Source organism: Gossypium arboreum, chromosome 10, assembly GCF_025698485.1.
Source record: "Gossypium arboreum isolate Shixiya-1 chromosome 10, ASM2569848v2, whole genome shotgun sequence".
NCBI classification, from domain to species: domain Eukaryota; kingdom Viridiplantae; phylum Streptophyta; class Magnoliopsida; order Malvales; family Malvaceae; genus Gossypium; species Gossypium arboreum.
This window is the reverse complement of record NC_069079.1, coordinates 52,267,261-52,289,849: the sequence shown is the minus strand read 5'-3', so window position 1 is coordinate 52,289,849 and position 22,589 is coordinate 52,267,261. Positions and strand designations below refer to the sequence as shown.

General features: G+C 37.1%; 1 non-coding gene across 1 annotated transcript; it reads left to right on the top strand.

The window, feature by feature from the left end:
- The first annotated feature begins 18,099 nt into the window (after nucleotides 1-18,099).
- LOC128283130 (small nucleolar RNA R71) lies at nucleotides 18,100-18,206 on the top strand. The gene has a single exon (XR_008273471.1). It is a non-coding gene; the product is annotated as a small nucleolar RNA R71 (small nucleolar RNA).
- Nucleotides 18,207-22,589: the final 4,383 nt, after the last annotated feature.

The following is a 22,589-nucleotide window of genomic DNA, read 5'->3' as shown; positions in this document are numbered from 1 at the left end:
GAAATAAACCTCATATTCATATGAAGTTTGTACAGAGAGAAATATGGTTCGTAGTAAACAGAGGTCAGACCAGTCAAGTCCTGAAATAGGGGTAACTTTAACTAATAAACTGTACTAAATGGCCCAACCAAAAATTCTATAAAAAAATTAGTAGATAGGTATATGAGTATAGATTCAGGGAAAATTTATGGATCTTGATTTCGTGTTTTGTAACTTGAGATATGATTTTTCTTCTGAATGTGATGCAAGTACCTTAAAAGCTGCGAATGTAGAAATAAATAATCCAAAGTTCTAAATATGTTAAATTAAGCTTAGTAACACCTCATACTCGAATCCGACGACGGTCTCGGGCGTGGGGGCGTTACATTTAGTGGTATCAGAGCAGGTTTAGTCGGTTCTCGGACTACGTGTTGTATGTACAGATTTTGCTATACATGCCATATGTATAAATTGTGATAGTGTGACGACTTCTGACCTTTTTAAATGATTTTTTTATAGTAAATGGATCCCGATCCAGTTGTGGCAGATGAAGTATAGAGTAATGCGCCAGCTCCGGCTGAAGGAGTAGCGCCGACTGAAAATCCACCTCCTATTGTTGGTTAGGGAGGAGGAGAAAGGGATCGAGAAGCCTTTCTCCAAATGATGAGTGCATGGTACACTGAGTTCGTTCATACGAACCCAAATGTACGACCTCCCCCACCTCTCCCAATTCCTCAACCTGCACTTCGATGCCTCAAGGTATGGATCGATGAAATTTCACGAACTCCGGTTGATAGAATTCGCAAGCAAGGGGTCAAGAATTTAAAGCAAATATTGATGATGATGCCGAGAAAGCAGAGTTCTGGCTTGAGAATTCTATCCGGGTATTTGATGAATTATCTTGTACACCTGAAGAATGTTTAAAATGCGCTATATCTTTGTTGATGGATTCAGCTTATAATTGGTGGAAGACTTTGATTTCGGTGGTACCGAAAGAGAAAATAACTTGGGAATTTTTCAAGAAGAGTTTGGAAGAAATATATTAGTGAAAGATTTATTGATCGAAGCGTAAAGAATTTCTTGAGTGAAGCAAGGTAATATGATGATTCTGAGTATGAAAGAGAGTTTGTTCGATTAAGTAAGTATGCCGAGAGTATGTTCCCACAGAGGCCAAGATGTGCCGACGATTTGAAGACGGGCTCAACGAAGACATCAAGGTATTTGTTGGAATTCTTGAATTAAAAGAAATGGTAGTATTGGTTGATCGAGCTTGTAAGGTCAAGAATTACTTAAAGAAAAGAAAAGGTAGAGGTGAAACTAGAAATTGGAAGAAAAGACCGATGAGTAGTTCATTTTCACAAAGAACTGGAAAGTCAAGGAATATGAATCCTCGCTCCCAAGCTTCATTTGGGCAATCATATGGGAATTATAAGAAGCAAAATGTGGGTCCTAAATCCCGGACTACTTGGCAACAAAGTGTAGGGAACTCGAGATTTGTTAAACCCGAAAGTGCCGGTGTGTGGTAGAAATCATTTTGGTCCGTGTAGAGCAAATGAATGTTTTCGATGTGGTTCTCCAGATCATTTTATTAGAGACTGCCCAGAGAGAGCTGAAAAAGAAAAATTTCAGAATACAAAAACAAGTGGGATAGATTCGAGAGGAAGATATCCAAGAAAAGCTGGGAGCGAAGCAAGCAGTAAGAATGTAGCCAGGGATGCACCGGTTAGACCTGAAGGAAGGGCTCCGGCTATAACTTATGCTATTAAAGCGTGAAGATGCTTCCTCACCGATGTGATTACGGTACATTTCTCTCTATAATGTTAATGTTATTGCTTTGATTGATCCCGGTTCTACTCATTCATATGTGTGCATGAAATTGGTGTCTAGTATGAATATACCTGTTGAGAATACAGAATTTATGATTAGAGTGTCGAATCCGTTAGGCAAATGTGTGACTGTTGATAAAGTATGTAAGAAATGTCCTTTAATGATTCGGGATCATTACTTTCCGGCCGACTTGATGTTGTTGCCGTTTGATGAGTTTGATGTTATTTTGGGTATGGATTGGTTGACATTACATGATGCTAAAATAAATTGCAAAGAAAAGGTTATAGAATTAAAGTGTGAAAATGGTGAAACTCTGCGGGTTGAATCAGATAAATCAGAGGCATTGCCTAGTGTGATTTCTTCAATGTCGGCTCAAAGATATCTGAGAAAGGGTTATGAAGCTTATTTGCCGTATGTAATTAATACAAAAGAAGTTGAAAAGAAAGTTGAATCAAGTCTTGGGTTGTGTGTGAATTTGCGGACGATTTCCGGAAGAATTGCCGGTTTGCCTCCGTCGTGGAAGTAGAATTTGGTATTGATTTGATACCGAACACTCGATTTTGATTGTTCAGTATAGAATGGCACCAGCAGAGTTGAAGGAATTAAAGTCGCAGCTTGCAAGAGTTGGTGATAAAGGTTTTGTGAGACCAAGTTTTTCACCTTGGGGTGCTCCCGTGTTATTTGTGAAAAAGAAGGATGGTTCTATGAGGTTGTGTGTTGATTATCGCCAGTTAAACAAGGTGACAATCAAAAACAAGTATCCGTTGCCAAGAATTAATGATTTGTTTGATCAGCTAAAAGGAGCGACATGGTTTTCAAAGATTGACTTGAGATCTGGGTATTATCAACTGCAGTTAAAGGAGTCGGATGTACCTAAAACTGCTTTTAGAACAAGGTATGGTCATTATGAATTTTTAGTTATGCCATTCGGGTTGACAAATGCTCCTGCTGTGTTTATGGATTTAATGAATCGCATATTTCGACTATATTTGGACAAATTTGTTGTGGTGTTTATAGATGATATTTTAATTTATTCAAAAGATGATACAGAGCATGCTGAGCATTTGAGGATAGTTTTGCAAACTTTGAGAGATAAACAGCTGTATGCTAAGTTTAGTAAAAGTGAATTTTGGCTACGGAAGTTGGATTTTGGGTCATATTGTTTCGGTGATGGTATACTGGGTTGATCCTAGTAAAATTTCAGCCATTGTTGATTGGAAACCACCGAAAAATGTAACTGAAGTTAGAAGTTTCTTGGGGCTAGCTGGGTATTATCGGCGGTTTGTAAATGGATTTTCTATAATTGCGGCTCCTATGACTAGACTACTCGAAAGGATGTTAAATTTGAATGGACGGAAGAATGTCAACAGAGTTTCAAGAATTGAAAAGTTATTAATCAAGCACCGGTGTTGATACAACCCGAATCGTAAAGAATTTGTGGTGTATAGTGATGCTTCTCTAAATGGTTTGGGATGTGTGCTCATGCAAGAAGGAAAAGGGTGGCATATGCTTCGAGGCGTTAAAACCCCATGAGAGGAATTATCCTACTCACGATTTGGAATTGGTCGGTGGTGTTTGCTTTGAAAATTTGGCGACATTATTTGTATGGTGAAAAGTGCTGGCTATATACCGATCATAAAAGTCTTAAGTACTTGATGTCACAAAAAGACTTGAATTTAAGACAGCGAAGATGGTTGGAGTTATTGAAAGATTACGAGCTTGTTATTGATTATGATCCGGGAAAAGCGAATGTGGTTACTGATGCTTTGAGCAGAAAGTTGTTGTTTGCTTTGAGAGTTATGAACACTCAGTTGAAAGTGTCAGATGATGGTTCGATTCTAGCAGAGCTAAGAGTAAAACCAAAGTTTTTACAAGAGATTTCTGAAGCTCAGAAAGATGATCAAGATTTGCAAGCCAAGAGAAAGCAGTGTGAAGTTGATACAGAGTCAGATTTCAAAATTGGTTCTGATGGGTATTTAATGTTTAAAAATTGGATTTGTGTACCGAAGAATGAGGAACTGATTCAAAAGATCCTACAGGAAGCACATAGTGGTTATTTCTCTATTCATCCGGGTAGTACGAAAATGTATAATGACTTGAAGAAAATGTATTGGTGGAATGGAATGAAAAGAGATATATCAGAGTTTGTGTCCAAATGCTTAATCTGTCAACAGGTAAAAGCTAAACACCAAGTTCCTTCGGGATTACTTCAGCCTATTATGGTTCCTGAATGGAAATGGGATCGGATTACCATGGATTTTGTTTCAGATTGCCATTGACTCGGAAAGAAAGATGCCATCCGGGTAATAGTTGATGATTAACTAAGTCGGCTCATTTTATCCCTAAGACGCATAAATTATTCTCTTAACAAGTTGGCTGAATCAGATATTAAAGAAATTGTTAGATTACACGGAATACCATTATCGATTATTTCAGATAGAGATCCAAGGTTTACCTCGCAGCTTTTGGCAAAAGTTGCAAGACGCGTTAGGTACGGGTTAAATTTCAAGATCGCTTTTCATCCACAAACCGATGGACAATCGTAAAGAATAATTCAGATTCTTGAAGATATACTTAGATGTTGTGTATTGGAATTTCAAGGAAGTTGGGAAAGATACTTACCGTTGGTGGAATTTGCTTACAATAATAGTTATCAGACGAGCTTGAAAATGGCACCTTATGAAGCATTATATGGTCGTAAGTGTCGAACGGCATTGTATTGGATTGAACTCAAGGAAAATCAGATTTATGGAGTTGATCTAATAAAAGAAACTGAAGAAAAAGTGAAAATAATTCGAGATTGTTTGAAAGCTGCTTCAGATAGACAGAAATCTTATGCAGATCTAAAACGAAAGGACATTGAATTTCAAGTTGGTGATAAAGTATTTTTAAAGGTGTCTCTGTGGAAGAAAGTCCTTAGATTTGGACGGAAGGGCAAATTAAGTCCGCGTTTTGTTGGGCCGTATGAAGTAATTGAAAAAGTTGGACCCAGTAGCATATCGGCTAGCATTACCACCGAATTAGAGAAGATTCATGATGTGTTCCACGTATCTATGTTACGTCGGTATCGTTCGGATCCTTCACATGTAGTTTCACCGACAGAAATTGAACTACAACCATATATGACCTACAAAGAAGAACCGATTAAGATTTTAGCTCGAGAGGTCAAACAACTAAGGAATAAAAATGTTGCACTTGTGAAGGTGTTGTGGCAAAGGCATAGAGTAGAAGAAGCTACATGGGAATCCAAGAAACTATGAGAAATCAATACCCACATCATTTCTAGGAAGATTTTCGAGGACGAAAATCCTCAAAGGGGAGAGTTGTAATATCCCTAATTAGGGCCTAATCGAATAGTGGTTTCGTGACCACAAATCTGAGATAGAAATAATTATTTTATAATTATTTTGAGGTTTATGATATGAATGCATAATTGTGTGAAGATTTCGTGAAGAAATTTTGGGCATAACGAGTTTAATTTAAAGTTAGGGACTAAATTGAATAAGTTGCAAAATTTGCATTCTAGAAGTTTTAGTATGAAATTACTTTGAAATATTAATTAGGAGGTCTTAAATAGAAATTTTACCAATTTTAAGTTCATGGACAAAATTAGGACATGGAAGGAATTTTTGGAAAGTTTAGTAGTAAGGGTATTTTGGTCATTTAGTTATTAAAATGAATTAAAAACAAAATTAAAAGCCAATTTTGTCCATCTTCTTCATTAGGCCGAAATTTCAAGGGTTCTCCATAGCTAGGGTTTGTTTCAAGCTTCCAAGCTCCATAGTAAGTGATTCCAAGCCCGCTTTTAATGATTTTACGTTTTGAGATCCCGATAACTCGATAAAGCTTATGTTAGCAATAATTTAACCTAGGGTTTATATTTGGAAAAATACCCATAGGTGAAATTTGTGTATTTTGATGTTTTATGATAGAATATGAAGTTTTAAATTATGTTAGACAACTTGTACTACTCGATTTTAAGCAAAACGAGTAAAGGGCTTAATCGGTAAAAATACCTAATAGTCACAAGTACATGTTAGAGTGAGAATTTGATGTTGCCATAAAAGAGAAAAGTGATCAGCATGTTGTAAAACATAAGAATAAGGAATAAAGTTTAATCCGAGCCTAGGGGCAAAATGTAAATATGCAAAAGTTTAGGGTAAAATTGTAATTTTGCCAAAATTTGAGTTAAGGATTAATTTGATAATGTGAGTATTAAATAAGCTAAATGTGTTATTTTAGATCAAGCAAGACGTGGAATCGACCTCAATCGAGAAAAAGAAAAGATTATGGACTAAATTGCAAAATCCTTGTATTTTGGTACCAAGGTAAGTTCATGTGTAAATAATGTAGAATAATGGTTATTTTTAAGTTATTGATGTTAATTATATGTTATGCTGAATTTTATTATGAAATGTATGCTTTGTGGTTAATTTCAAATAATATGTAAATTATGTGAACTACTTGTTAAATATAATTGTTACCGAGTATTGATTTCGGCATTCTACGGAAGACGGCAAGGATAAGTTTTCGAGGAAAAAGCCCGTTTGAACCTTAGGAATAGATTAGGATACAAGTGACATGTCACTAGGATGGTTGAGCATCCGAACTCGTTGAGTTGAGTCCGAGTTCACTTATGGATGCGAATGTCCGAACTCGTTGAGTTGAGTCCGAGTTCGTGAGATGTAACTAGGCATCCGAGCTCGTTGAGTTGAGTCCGAGTTCACTTATGGATGCGAACACCTGAGCTCGTTGAGTTGAGTCCGAGTTCGCTTATGGGCGGGTTACATGATTGCTTGATTGCATATATGGCACTTATGTGCAAGTTATCCATGTATCCGAATTATATTCCGATGTGTTCAACGGGTAAAGCTCTACTCAAATGGAGGAATATTTGAGATGAAAAGAGACGTATTGGTAAGTGATGTGAAATGGATATTTTGAACAGGTATGTATTTAACCCTCGGGTTGAGTATTGATACAACCACGATAAGGTAATAAGATGATGAAAATTATTAGAAATGTGACATGTGTTTTAGTGATGCATGCTAATGTTGATTGGTATGACTGCTTGTTATGTTACTTATTATTTGCATATGAACTTACTAAGCATTTATGCTTACTCCTCCTTCTTACTCATTGTAGTTTTGGCCAAGCCAGCTCAGAGTCGGGATAGGTCAAGGCTCGGTCACACTATCCTAAGACTTTTGGTAAAGGCTTGTAAATTTAAGTATGGCATGTATAGCAATATATCTATTTTGTGTAAATGATCTTATGGTATGGTAATGGAATGGTTGAGGAAATGTTTGATAATGATAAATTATGAAAATGGTTAGTTTAGATTATGTTTGATGATAAGGAAAATTAATAAGATACTTAGTGTATAAAAACTCATCAAAAGGGATGAAATTTGCCATAAACAGGATACTGCAGCAACACTGATGCGAGTTTGAAAATTTACTAAAATCATATAAATTGAATTTGGTGATGGAATACATATCAAATTGAATCTTATTATGTCTAGTTTCACATGAAATAAATGAAACAAGAAAAGGAATTATATGTTAGAAGATATTATAATTTTAGTGAAACAGGGTCATAGCAGTTTTTGAATCCCCTATTCCAACTTTAGAAATTCACCATAAATTTTAAAGATATAATTAGGTAGTGTGTTTTATATTCTCAGAATCCTTATTGAGTCTAGTTTCAGGAGAAATAAACCTCATATTCATATGAAGTTTGTAGAGAGAGAAATATGGTTCGTAGTAAACAGAGGTCAGACCAGTCAAGTCCTGAAACAGGGGTAACTTTAACTAATAAACTGTACTAAATGGCCCAACCAAAAATTCTATAAAAAAATTAGTAGATAGGTATATGAGTCTAGATTCAGGGAAAATTTACGGATCTTGATTTCGAGTTTTGTAACTTGAGATATGATTTTTCTTCTGAATGTGATGCAAGTAGCTTAAAAGCTGCGAATGTAGAAATAAATAATCCAAAGTTCTAAATATGTTAAATTAAGCTTAGTAACACCTCATACTCGACTCCGACGACAGTCTCGGGCGTGGGGGTGTTACAGGATTATTCAAATTCGGGAATGGTTGGACAGCCGGAATGGTTCGGGCATATTGCGCGACCCACTCATTCATCATGGTGAAGAAGGCTTGTTTTACCCCCTCATCCCGATTATTTGCAGATGATCGAGGTTCAACAGCGGTGTCCCTTGTGCAGAGCAGCCGCTACACTTTCAACGTCATCCGCTAAGGGTCTCTCTACCCCGGGTTCTATTTGCTAATCAAAACAAAAATTTTAACCGTCAGAAGTCATCACATTATTAAGCACTAACATTAAGGCATGTATAGCTACACTCATACGTGCTATGGTAGTCCTAGAACCGACTAAACCATAGCTCTGATACCAATAAAAATGTAACACCCCGAACTCATGGCCATTACCGGAAATCGAACACGAGGTGTTACCGGCTTACTACATTTATTTCCCCCTATTTTTTTTGTTCCAGGCAAGCTGGCTACTGTATCGTGGTCGCTTTAAGAAACTCGAAATCCAATTCCGTAAATTTTCCCCGAAACTAGATTCATATATCTATATGGGGAAATTTTTGTAGAATTTTTTTCTTGGGAAAATTAGTACAGTTTATTTGTTAAAGTCTCCCCTGTTTCAAGGTTCGACTACACTGACCTCTGTACCTTACGATTTAAATAGCTCCCTGTACAGGGCTTCAATACCTATGCCGTTTCTCTCTAATGAAACTAGACTCGATAATGAATTTGTACATATAAGGCACGACCTCTAATTATCTCGATAAAATTTATGGTGAATTTTCTAAATCAAAATAGGGGATCCATAAATTGCTCTAGCCCTATTTTACAAAAATTTAATTAACTCCTAACATACAGCTCATATGGTCGTTTTGTTTCTTCCATATGAAAATAGACTCATCAAGCTTCGATTTCATAATTTATTCATTATTTAATTCCATTTATACTATTTTTAGTGATTTTTCAATCTCACATCACTGCTGCTGTCAGCATCTGTTACTAAAACAAACTATGCCTATTTCATGATTTTTCCTTGATCTAACTAATAATTCATCATACATGTCACAATTTATGACCATGACTAGCCATGCCAAAGGCTAATCATCACCGAGCATCTCCCCACTACACTATTACCAAATCATGAATTTAACACCGAAAATAATCAGCCATGACATATGGCATAATAATCGAGTAGGCCTCTACCAATACTCAACCAAAACCGAATTACCAAGACTTGTGTCCAAACATCATAGAACCAATTCCAACCGAACATTTATGCCATTTTCGCATGGCTAAAAGTTTACATACCAAATTTCAACAAAACATAATAGCCTATACATGCCGAAATGTTCTCCTAGACCAACTAAGAAGAAAATACCAAAAGTTGCTAGCCGGTGTGATGACTTGATGACGGTCCCGAATACGCAAAAAGTCGAGTCCAAGAAACCTAAAATAGGTGACAAGCAAACACCGAATGAGTATATAACTCAAGAAGTCATAAGCATTACACTACCATCCATTAATAAAATTTTCACAAGAGGAAACAACAAAATGAGGCTAAGTACTCCATCCATACCGAACTATGCCATAGTTTCTTAGACCTTACGATTTAATCTCATTCCAAGTCCTACATTGACATTTCATACGCTATTCAATAGAATAATTGAGGCATTTCCATACATCATTTTATTTTCGTTACAATCATACAACTAAACGAACTTTCACCTATTCCACGATGAACCTTATGTACGTGACTTCAATTATAATCATCACATAGGTTCAAAACTTACCACACTCAACTCCAAATATAAACATAGCACCTATTAGCCATGAAATCAAGGTACTTACCCTTTCCGCTGTCCAAATCGACTCGGTAAGGTCGCACCTTAATATAAATAATTGATAGAAAATATATATATAGTGGGTTCGCACACATAGTGCTTAATAATCAACCACGCACACTTAGTGCCATGTACTTTAAACTCGCACACTTAGTGCCATGCATTTCAAGCCCGCACACTTAGTGCCAATCTCACAACCGTGAACACTTATTGCCCGCACACCTAGTGTCGAAAACCAGCCACTCTATACGCTTCACTTCCTTTTTACATTCGACAATTTCATCTCTACATACATATACATTTGTATACATTTCATCTCATTAAACACAATTGCATAGGTATTACGATCATTTAAATCAATACCAACTATATGCTTAATGACTTACCTTGTGTTGGGTAAAATAATTCCAAGTCGGCTACTCGATGACCTTCGATTTCCCTTGTTGGACGCCTCCTTTAGGATCTTGAGCTTAAACAAATAAATTAACTCATTCAACCGCTTTGCTACATATATTGGTGTTCACATTTTAATGATTTTATGACATACGGAACGTCATGGTAAAATTTTTATCTTGCTACCTTATGTTCTTAGCTATTCGGCTAATAACCTTATGCAATTACCATGCTTTCAATAATCCAATCACACATGCATATGTATACTTGGACATTCGGCAATCACCTTTGCTAGTTTTTCCCATTTTTTTTTTGTCAGTTATATATACATAGTCCTAAGGTAATATCACGAATGGGCTTACATATATATATGTATATATAGCCGAATATGCAAAGCTTAAACTCAACATCACGTAAGCTCCTAAGTGATGGCCGAATATGTATATCTATCTATATATATATATATATATATATATATATCAACTATACTATTACTTTTAATTCATCTAATCACAAAATTTCATCTCATGAACACTTGACCCATTTCTCACAAAAATGAAACAACAACTAAAATGAACATCCCATTTTTACCCCATATGGCCGATTGCTTCATTTGTTACCCAACTAACAATTCAACAATTTCAACCTCATTACAACCTCTACCTATCCAATATAACATGAACACAATCCTCCACCCTAAATTAGATTCGGCAATCACTTAACCCATTTTAACCTCAACTTTCAAGTTAAAAGCAATTAACCACTCACCATATCCTACATTACTATCCATTTTAATGACATTAACACATCTACTAAGAGTTTCAAGCTTCTTGGCCGAATTTCAACCTCAAAATCCTAAGTCTAATCTATAGGATGAGTAGAATTTGAACTAACCATCTCAAACATGCATAGATTTTCAAGAATCATTCAATACATACCTCATTCTAGCCATCTTCCAAGCCAAAATCAAATAGCCAAATCTCCCTTCCTTCTCCTCACTCACGGCAATAGCCAAAGAAAAAAAGATGAATACTCCTCTTCCTCCTTATTTTATTCATCTTTTCCTTTTAATTCCTTTCTTTAATTTATTTTAATTTAATTACCAATATTAAATAATAAACAACATAAACTTGGAGGAATGGAACCATGCTTGGTCGGCCACTTAACATGAATTGGGCACTTTGACATCTAAACCCAAACTTTCCTATTTTACTACTATTTGGTCCTTACTTATTTACCTATCATAATTTTCTAAGTCTCTCAACTAGATCCTTTCAAGCAAAATTCACATTCCTAAGATAAAATTAAAACATCAAATTTTTATACAAGTATTATCACACATATAAGATGTGCAATTAAAATTTTAACTAAATTTTATGACTCATTTTTGTGGTCCCGGAACCACATTCCGACTAGGGTCAAATTAGGGCTATCACAGATCTTCAGTCTTGATGATGAATTCGGCTTCTGAGATGGATCAATTGACTTTCCTTGAGCAGTTCCTGCCTCCTTCCCTATGTGTCCCCTTTTCCTCCTCCTCTAGGGTGTATTTATAGGCTTTGGAATGCCTAGGAACCCTCAAAATTGGCCTTTTCTGAATTGGACTAAACTTGTGTTCGGCAGGGACACGCCCGTATGACACGCCCGTGTGCGATTACTTAAGGCTGTGGTCAAGCCTATTAAATAGGCATGGGTGTGTAGTTCACCCGTGTGAGTCGTGCTTCGATTTTTCCAAATTGACACAGTCGTGTGATCTGCCCGTGTGAGGAGGTCCAGGCCGTGTTGATTTCGTATGTTGGCCCATTTTCTCCCTTTTTATCCCGTTTCTCTTTCCTTTCACTCTCCTATGCTCACCTAAGTATAAAACATGAAATTAAGGCATTAGGAGCATTAAATTCACCAATTTTAAGGAAAATTCATCCATAAAATGTGCTAAGCATGGGATAGAAATATGTATAAATTACGGTTTATCAAATACCCCAACACCTAAGCATTTGCTTGTCCTCAAGCAAAATCCTCAACTCATAATCAAAATAAATTCTTCTCAACTTTTAATTTCTATCTATAATATCTCAAAATAATCTATAGGTAATCATACATTGAAAATTCAACTGAAAGAACATCAAAGTTTCAAATATTCCAAGTTAAGTATTTTATCATGAAAACATAGGTGTCTCCCCTCATCTAAGTAATTATCTTTGATTCAAAATGTCACAGAGTTTCACATCCCCACTAAAGATTCACTCAAACCACTCAAGGTGTTTAAGGAAAATAAATGAAGCACTCAATAGTCAATAATGAAAAGTCATTACCATAGGCTTGCATGAAAATTAAATATCTGCCACTATAAATTGAGATAAAACATCAATCAAAAGGTCTTTAGAAGGTTGTAACGTGGCTTAGGTTAGAGGGTGTGGTCACAAGCTGAAAGAAAGGGTTAGAATCGAGATTGAATTGAAAAATTGCCTAGCTAGAAAAATGGCTAGTCATCAATTGCGTACAACAGAGCTTTTTCTCAGAATATGGAATTTAATTCTTTAGCTCAGAAGATCACTACTACTAAAATGTATACATGTATTTTTTTTTAGGAACAAGTCAAATTACAAAATAGAATAAAACATAGCGAAGCAACTATTCTAACTCAAATCTCGACAAAAATAGGGATCAAATTAATTTAGGGGATTTCAACAATAATGATTTATGGGTTAATATTGAGGGTACATCAATGAATGGGTTGTTAGGCTCAAGGGGGTTCACTAAGGATTAATTGTGAAGGTAGGCTTTTATGGAGTGAGTGGGTTAAGCCTAAGTGCCTTTCTCATTTTGACGTATCAAATCAAATGGTGTGGTCTTGACATGCATAATCAAGCAAGTTCTAGAATAACAATTCAAAACTGATGCACTCATAATGAAAGTGAGCATGAAAGAATTAATAGATGCTCTTGAAGGCTCAAGATCTCATAAAAATTATGGCTTTTTGATGTTTAAACTTGTGAATTCCAACTCAAAATAATATCTAAACTTGGGGGAACAACCTAAAAGTTTTTAATTCTTCAAAAATCAACTTATCATGCTTGATTCCCTAATGTCTTAAAGTTTAAACAATCAATGCATAAATGCCTATGTTTTAATTCAAGATATATCAATAAACATTATAGACTAATTGGAATTCATTCTAATAATGATATGAGAAAATCGAATGAGAATAAAACAAAATTCAGGGATTTTTCTGATATAAAAATGAATATCCCCCCACACTTAAGATGTACATTGCCCTCAAGGTACAAAGATATATATAGAAAAGAATATAAATATAAGATAGGGAGAGAAGTGAAACTTTCTGAGTAATGAATGAATTTCTTTTAACTGGAGTTTTGGAGAATAATCGTCGTAAGGGTGGAGGAGGATACTCCAGAAGTGGTAGAGGTTCATTAGTCCATAAGTCCTGCACCAAAAGAATATTATATCTGAAGTTGGTTATGGTTGTGGTCGAGCAGGACATGGCAGTCGTGGAGATCCTTTCCTAGTAGAGTTTCAAGTTCCTGAGTAATAATGAGCTTTGGAGCTCTTTATAACTGTGATGGAATCAGGAACTCTTTTAGGAAATATATACGGAAGAGTAAGTACTCAATATGAATTAGCCGAAATTTAAAATTGTAAAATAATACTTATAAGTCCTAAAAAAATAAGGTGAAAGAAAAATAAAAAGTAGTCTTAAAATAAAATAAAAGTAAAAACATAAAATAATAAATAAAAGTTTTTAAACATCTTCATCGTTAGATGGTTCGCGAGGTGGGGGTGGCGATGAGATGTGGAAGTGCTGACAAATCTAGTATAGTGTAGCATCAATGTGATCAAAGCGCTGAAAACATTGCTGCTCGAATTGAGTTAGGCACTCAGAGATGTCAGCGTATGAAGCTGTTGCATGAACTGGATGACAGGGTGTTGGTGGTTGAGACGGTGGGTCCTCGTGACATGGAGGGACATCATCAGTAATGTCCTCGGGGGCCTTCTCCTCGGTGGATTGGGTGAGATGGTACTGAGGAGGGAAGGTGCCACGTCGTTTCTCGATCATCCTCATACTTAGCATGCTTGAGATGCCCTGTGGGGACATCTGGCCCATGAGAGTGAGGGAGGATGATTGGGCTGCTGTGTTGAGGAGCCCAAAGTACCGACCCAACTGCGTCACATAGGGCCCAATGGAGATGAGCCCCTTCCTATGCCGCTCTGTCTGATGTTGAATGGCGAGGGCAATAAAATAAGCAAGGTCTATGACGTACCCGTGCGACATACACCATAGAAAGTAGGCGTCGTGAGTGTTGACGATGCTAGTGCTCTTTCTCCTTCCTGTTAACGTGTGAGCCAAAATGGCATGTAAGTACCTCAGAGATGGAGGGAGAGCCGATGCCTTGGAGCGGCTAGGATTGTAGGAGGCAGCGTCGAGGGTGAGGGCGTCCCAGCACTTCGAGGGAGAGTAGTGGATGTGGCGGTGGAGAGTGTCAAGGTCGTTCTCATCCCTAAACTACTCTGTATATAGACCCAAAGCAGTTCCAAACTCAAGGACGTTCAATTGGCGGACGCAAAATTGGATTGTTCTCGGGTCATCAAAACGGGCCATCACGGTCTGAAGATGGAACGTTGAGCAGAGTTCCATAGTGAGTTCGAGATATGTCGGCTCGATAATCTCAAGGAAAAGCCTTTAAGGGTCGGTAGTGAGGAGGGCCCGAATTGCATCCGCGAGTTGGACTTGTTCTAGCACGGCCCAGTTTATATAGCGGCCCACTTCCAAGGGTCGAGCTTGTAGAACCTAGAAAAGTTCTTCTTGGGGCCCAATGGGGAACTTCAGGAAAGGGTGATGAATTTTTTCAGTAGGACCCGAGGAAGATGACGCTCCTTTCCTTTTCTTCGAAGCCGGAACGGTGGCTTTCTTTCCTCGTAAAGATGAAATGGTGTACCTGTAATGGAAATTGAAGTGGAATGTGAATACTTTCCATGGGGCTTACATATTAACCTATACTATAATAGCCAAAGTAAATGTGTCAAATAACCCTATGAGAATAAGTAATGGAGATATTTAAAGAATGAATTTGTGTGGGGTTAATAGCATGAAACCTATAGAAACAATAACCATGAATGAATGTAACCTAATATACTGACTAAGAAAATAAAAAAAAAATTACCAAAACAAAACTTAAAAATATACATTTATCTACTTAACTATGAATGTGCACGTAAAATAGTCAAATGAAGCATAGAAATCATGAAATGAGTAAGAACTTCAACATGAAAAGGATGATAACTACTCTAGATACGAAGTTTGAGTGATAGAAAGATGAAAATAACATGAAAACTGCATATTACTATGATATTAGGGATTTTGAGTGAGGGAGATGATGAATATTGAAGGGTATTTATAGATTTTGGGACACACAGCTAGGGAACCCGCTCGTGTTCCCCAATTTTTGCCCGTATGATTTATGAATTTTGAATTTGGGCTCATCTGACAATTTTCCCATGCCCGTGTACCTTGGGCGTGTTAGTGCGCACGGCCGTGTCGCACAGTCGTGTCTATCTTTGTTTGCTTCTCCCACGCCCATGTATGAAGGGCCACGCCCGTTTTGTTTTGGCAGGTACGCCCGTTTTGTTTTGGCAGGTTCGCCCACTGTTGCTTGGCACGGCGTGTCGTAAGCTCATGTTAAGTTGACAGGTTCAGCCGAGGTTTCAAGGCACGGACGTGTCGCACGCCCGTGTTGTTTTGGCAGGTTCACCCACGACCATGTCACACGGTTGGGGCAATTTATTGTAGCCCGTGCTGGGGAAAATCTTTGCCCTATTTCTACACGGTCATAAGCACGCCCGTGTGCTTGGCCATGTGTGCTTTCGAAAGCTTGCGTTCCATGAGTCGTTTAGTATGTTAGTTGTTACAACTAAAATAAAGAAATTAATATTGTTAGTGCTCGGGTTGCCTCCCGAGAAGCGCTTATTTATAGTCTAAGCTTGACTTACCTCTCCATTGAATGGTCATGGTGGTTTGAGGAGTTTATACTCCTCATTCCTACTGTGGATCTCATCAAAATAAGGTTTTAGGCAGGTGTTGTTTACCTTAAAAGTGCCAAACTTGGGATGACTTACCTCAACTGTACCGAATGGGAAAATACTAAGTACCGTAAGAGGGATTTCTTCATTCGGTTTGGTAGTGACAATGTGAGGATCTGGGGCATCTAATAAAACTTTATCTCCAATCGTAGGTTGATTTGGAAAGGTATCGAGCTTGTTCTGGCATAGTTTTGGTTTATCATGTGTTCGCGGTTTATGTGTTTGCCATTCATCTAGCTTTTCGATTTGTAGCCTTCGTTCTTCATGAATAGGTCCCCTACTATTTCTTGAAAATGGCTCATGTACTTCCTTCAAACTTATTTCCTGCAAAGTAGGTTGCACCATATTGTTAGTTTTAGTAGAATGGTTTAGACAATCACCTTCAATTTTTGATGTGCTGCCGGAGTTGCGAGCTTGAAGGGTGATTGTTTCGTCTCCCACACGAAGTGTGAGCTCACCTGTGCCAACATCAATAATCGTTCTAGCAGTTGCTAAAAAGGGCCTTCTTAAAATCAAAGGAGTGTTGCTGTCCTCCTCTATGTCTAGAACAACGAAGTCAACGGGAAATATAAATTTATCGATTTTAACTAGCAGATCTTCAATAATACCCCTAGGAAATCTTATAGTTTTATCTGCTAATTGAATGCTCATCCTAGTCTGTTTGGGTCTCCCAAGACCTAGTTGTTTAAACATTTTGTAAAGCATGACCTTAATACTAGCCCCTAAATCAGCTAATGCATTATTAACATCTAAACTACCAGTTAAGCAAGGAATTGTAAAACTCCCTGGATCTTTCAATTTGTTGGGTAGTTTGTTCTGTAGAATAGCCAAGTAAACTACGTTTAGCTTCTTCACATGCGAAGCGTCGTCCAACTTTCGCTAATTTGCTAAAAGCTCCTTTAAAAATTTCATTGCGTTTGGCATCTGCGATAGAGCTTCAAAAAATGGTAAGTTAATATGTAAATTTTTTAAGAGTTTAAGGAATTTACCAAATTTCTCATCTGAGCAGTCTTTCCTTGTTGCATTAGGGTATGGCACACAAGGTTTGTATTCTGTACTTACCGATTTCTACTCATTGTGGTCTACCTCTCCTTTACCTCTGCTTATCTCAGTTTCTTGCCTTGGTTCTGGTTCAAGTGTGACTAGCCCTTCCTCATCTTGACTAGTAATTGCGTTGAGTTGCTCCCTTTGGTTAGATTCTATATTGCTTGGCAAGCTACCTTGTGGTCATTCAGAAATCAACTTGGCAAGCTGTCCAATTTGAGTTTCGAGCCCTTAAATCGATGCTTGTTGATTTTTGAGTGCTATCTCAGTATTCTAAAAATGAGTTTCTGACACCGAGATGAATTTGGTTAGCATCTCCTCAAGGTTCGACTTCTTTTCTTGCTGGTAAGGTGGTTGTTGAAAGCCCGGAGGATCTTGTGGCCTTTGATTCCCTTGACCGCCCCACGAGAAATTGGGATGGTTCCTCCAACCTGCATTATAAGTGTTACTATATGGGTTATTTTGTGATCTAGAGTTATTGTTACCCATATATTGGACTTGTTCCTCCTCGATGCTAGGGTTGAAGGGTTGATACTCTGTGCATCTCCTCCTCCATTCGAATTGCACCTTATCACTGGATGTACCTGAATAGAACCACACAAACCGTCAATCTTTTTATTTAAGAGTTCTACTTGGTTAGCTAGCATAATAACCGCTCGAGGTTGAAAACACCGGCTGCTTTCGTCGGCTTTGTTCTCATAACTTGCCACTGATAGTTATTCAGTGACATCTCCATAATAAATTCGTAAGCCGCCTCAGTGGTCTTATTATTGATAGTTCCTCCAGCGGCTACATTAATCATCTGTCGAGTTGAAGGATTCAGGCCATTATGAAATGTTTGAACCTGTAGCCAAAGCGGTAACCCATGGTGAGGGCATCTTCTCAAAAGGTCCTTGTATCTCTCCCATGCATCGTAGAGTGTTTCTAAATCAATCTGCACAAAAGAAGAGATATCATTACGTAATTTGGCTATTTTAGCTGGTGGAAAATATTTTAATAAAAAATTTTCGGTCATTTGTTCCCAAGTAGTGATTGACCCTCGTGGTAATGAGTTCAACCACTGTTTAGCCTTATTCCTTAACGAAAAGGGAAACAATCAAAGACGTATGGTGTCATCAAAAATGCTATTGATTTTAAATGTATCACAAAATTCTAGGAAATTTTCCAAGTGAGCGTTGGGATCCTCGTCCTGCAAACCATCAGACTGAACAAACTGTTGTATCATTTGAATTGTGTTAGGTTTCAGTTCAAAATTATTTACAGCAATAGCAGGTCTAACTATACTTGACTCAGTTTCTTTTAAATTAGGTTTAGCATAATCATACATAGTGTGTAGAGCAGGATTTTGATCAACAGCAATTGCAGGAGGTAGCGAATTTTCTTGGTTTTCAGCCATCTCCTCGGTTGTGGTTTGAATATCGTCCTCTTGCTCGTTCTCTGTGTATCTTAAGCTTCGCCTTATTTTTCTTTGGTTTCTGCGAACTGTGCGATCGATCTCACTATCAAAAAGTAATGGTCCTGACGGGTTTCTTCTAGTCACAAACTATAAAAACCTGCCAGAAAAAGGGAAAAAGAAGAATTAGTAATAAAAAAAACTAAAATAAAATTTAAATTGCAGTAAAAGTAAATGGCTAAAGTAATAAAAATCGAGTGTTCTTAATATCTTAGTTCCCCGACAATGGTGCCAAAAAATTGATACGTGATATTTGTGACAGGTTTTAAATATTTATAATGAATCGTTCTTGAAACTAACTATTATCACGACGAAGGCAAGTGTACCTATCAAACAGTAGTATAGCTTTAGCAAGACCGGATTATCGAACCCAAAGGAACTAAAAGTACTAGTATTAACTTTCTTTTTATTATCTAGCCTAAGAATAATGGGGTTTGTTTTAACTAACTAATTAACTAAACTAAGAATTCACAGAAAATAGAATTAGGGAATTACTTTTGGAAAAATGATTGAATTAAGATAATACCTAAGGAAAAATCCACCTAGACTTTACTTGTTATTTGACTCTGAATCAGACGATTTATTCATTTGACTTGATCCGTAGAAATCCCTAAGTTATATTATTATCTCTCTCGAGACTAAAAACATCTAACCCTAGTTGAATAACTGAAATCTCTTTCAAATTAACTCCCTAGGGTTGCATTAACTCGATCTATGGATCCCCTTATTAGGTTTCACCCTAATCCGGCAAAATCTTGTCACCCTATCTCTAGGCCTGCAACCAACTTATTTAATTATGACAAATGTACTCTTAGATAGGGTCTGTTCCTCCTCTGAATAAGAGCTTAACTTGATTCAATATCCTGGAATATCAAAACAAGAATTAAGAACACATAATAAAGAACAAGTCAAATATTTATCATACAATTCAGATAATAATAACAAGATCTTTCTTAGGTTTCATTCCCCTTAGGTATTTAGGGGTTTTAGTTCATAACTATAAAGGTAAACATCTCAGAAGAATAATGAATACAAAATATAAAGAAAAACCTAAAACTCCTGAAGGGAAATTGAGGGGAGATCTTTAGTCTTGATAATGAATCCGGCTTCTGAGATGGATCAATCGGCTTTCCTTGAGTAGTTCCCTGCCTCCTTCCCTGTGTGTCCTCTTTTCCTTCTCCTCTAGGGTGTATTTATAGGCTTTAGAAAGCCTAAGAACCCTCAAAATTGTCCTTTTCCGAATTGGACTAAACTTGGGCTCGGCAGGGACACGCCCGTGTGACACGCCCGTGTACGATTACTTCAGGCCGTGATCAAGCTTGTTAAATAGGCACGAGCGTGTGGTCCACCAGTGTGAGTTGTGCGTCGATTCTGCCAAATTGACACGGCCGTGTGGTCTGCCCGTGTGAGGAGGTCCAAACTGTGTTGATTTCGTACGTTGGCCCATTTTCTCTGTTTTTGGCCCGTTGTGTGACACGCCCGTGTACGATTACTTCAGGTCGTGATCAAGCTTGTTAAATAGGCACGAGCGTGTGGTCCACCAGTGTGAGTTGTGCGTCGATTCTGCCAAATTGACATGGCCGTTTAGTCGCTGTGTGAGGAGGTCCAAACTGTGTTGATTTCGTACGTTGGCCCATTTTCTCTGTTTTTGGCCCGTTACTCGTTCCTTTCAATCTGCTATGCTCACCTAAGTATAAAACATAAAATTAAGGCATTAGGAGCATCGAATTCACCAATTTTAAGGAAAAGTCATCCATAAAATGTGCTAAGCATGGGATAGAAATATGTATAAATTATGGTTTATCAATAAAAATTCCTAACGGGGAGAGTTGTAATAGCCCATTTTTAGTCAAATCAGAACAGTAGTTTTACGACTACAAATTCAAGGCCAAAATAATTATTATTTATTATTTTAATGTTTACAGCACAATAGTATGATTGTGTAAAAATTTTGTTAATAAAGTTTATTATTTAAATACTTAATTTGATAAAAAGGACTAAATCGCGTAAAGTGTAAAACTTGAGTTCTATTAGCCAAAGGTGTCTAATAGCTATAGAACCTTAAAGTGGAGGTCCTTATGTGGTAAATAGTGTGACAGCCTTAAAACGACCCTAGTCGGAATGTGGTTTCGGGACCACAAAACCGAGGCATAAAAATAATTTAAAATTTATTTTGATGCCTATAATATGTGTTAACTCATGTGTGACATTTTTGATGTTTTGATTTAGAGTTATAAATGTGAATTTCACTAGAAAGGACCTAGTAGTAAACTTTGAAAGTATGATGGGGAAATGTGTGATGACTAGTTGATCATGCATGCAAAAATGAGGGTTTGCATGTCAAATTTCCCATATATCATAAGTAGTGGCCGCCATGATGGGCTTATATGCACATAATATGTATTAATTATTAGTTAGTAGCTTATATTTTATAACATAAGTAAATAAAATAAGGAAAAGAGAAAAGAAACAAAGGAGTCTTTCTCATGTTTTCTTCTTGGCCGATTCTAAGAGAGGAAGAGGAGGAGCCATTCGGCCATGGTAGGCCTTCATTAAGGTAAGAAACTCAAGCTAGTCCTTTAAAATCTTAGCATGGTTTTAAGCTAGATTCTAAGTCCCTTACTTAACCATGCCGAAATCTTTGAAATGGATGGTGATATGAACATTCGGCCATGGTAGAGGTTAAAGAAAATGGTGGTAATGTTATATATTTTGATAAGTATGTTAAATGGTTTGAGATTTGAACTAGTCATCAAATCCTCTAGGTAGCCCATGCTAAGAATTTTGATTTTGGGATGACTAGACCTTTTGGCCATGGTAGCTATTGAGGATTTAGGTTTGTGTTTCATGTTAAATTGGATGAATCTTGGTGTAAGGGTGTTTGAACTAAACTAATGATCAAATAGGTGCATAGATACAAAATGGAAAGAACCGGCCTAAGTGTTTTAGTCATTGACATATATATATATATGTTGCCGAATGTGTGCTTAAGGAATTGGTTAAGTACACTGTTGTTAAATGCTTGTTGCTAAGGAATTTTGAATGGGTTATAAATTGAGTTTAATGTTCGAGGAACATTGGTTTGGACACCTAGTGCCGAATGTGTTCAAACGCAACTTACCAAGTGCATAAATATGATAATGCTATGATGGTAGACTTAATTGGAATTCGGCATTGTAAGTGATGCCTTGGGCTCTTATGATGGTTAGGGACAAAATGTGTGTTGTGAGGAACGAAATGATGTCTATGAATTCGAAAATGCAAGGTATTAAGCTAGTCCTATTATTCGGTGGTGCATGAGTAGAGCACATGTATAATGCTTGAATAACTAGTCAATAAAGCTATTCGCGCCTAATTGTATAATATAAATGTATTTAATCGGATTGTTAAATTGATAAATTATTAAATAAGCTCTATTTGTTTGAATTAAGCTCAAGAGCTTAGAGGACCAAAGTTGGATAAGGGAAGGAAAAGTGAGCGAATAGTCGTTAAATCGTTCGACAACATCCGAGGTAAGTCTTGAGTAATGACCCTACTTGATTTATATTGAAATGATTTGTCATATTATGGCGGATAGCCGAATGTGCATAGAGCCTATGTTATAAAGCCAATTGAAATCATGCTTTTGTGTGTGGCTATTGAGCCGAAATTGGAAAGGTTTGATAAATGATTTGTGTTTGAGCCTTAGTAACGGAAATGAAATATGGATGTGTCATGAATATTGATATATGTGTGCATGAGCATTTGAATGATATCCGGCTAAGACCAAGGCATTTGTGCGAGTTGTTATATCCGGGCTAAGACCAAGGCATTTGTGCGAGTTGCTATGTCCGGTTAAGACCGAAGGCAATTAGGCGTGTGGTTATATCCGCTAAACTCAAGAAACTTGGGTTTGAA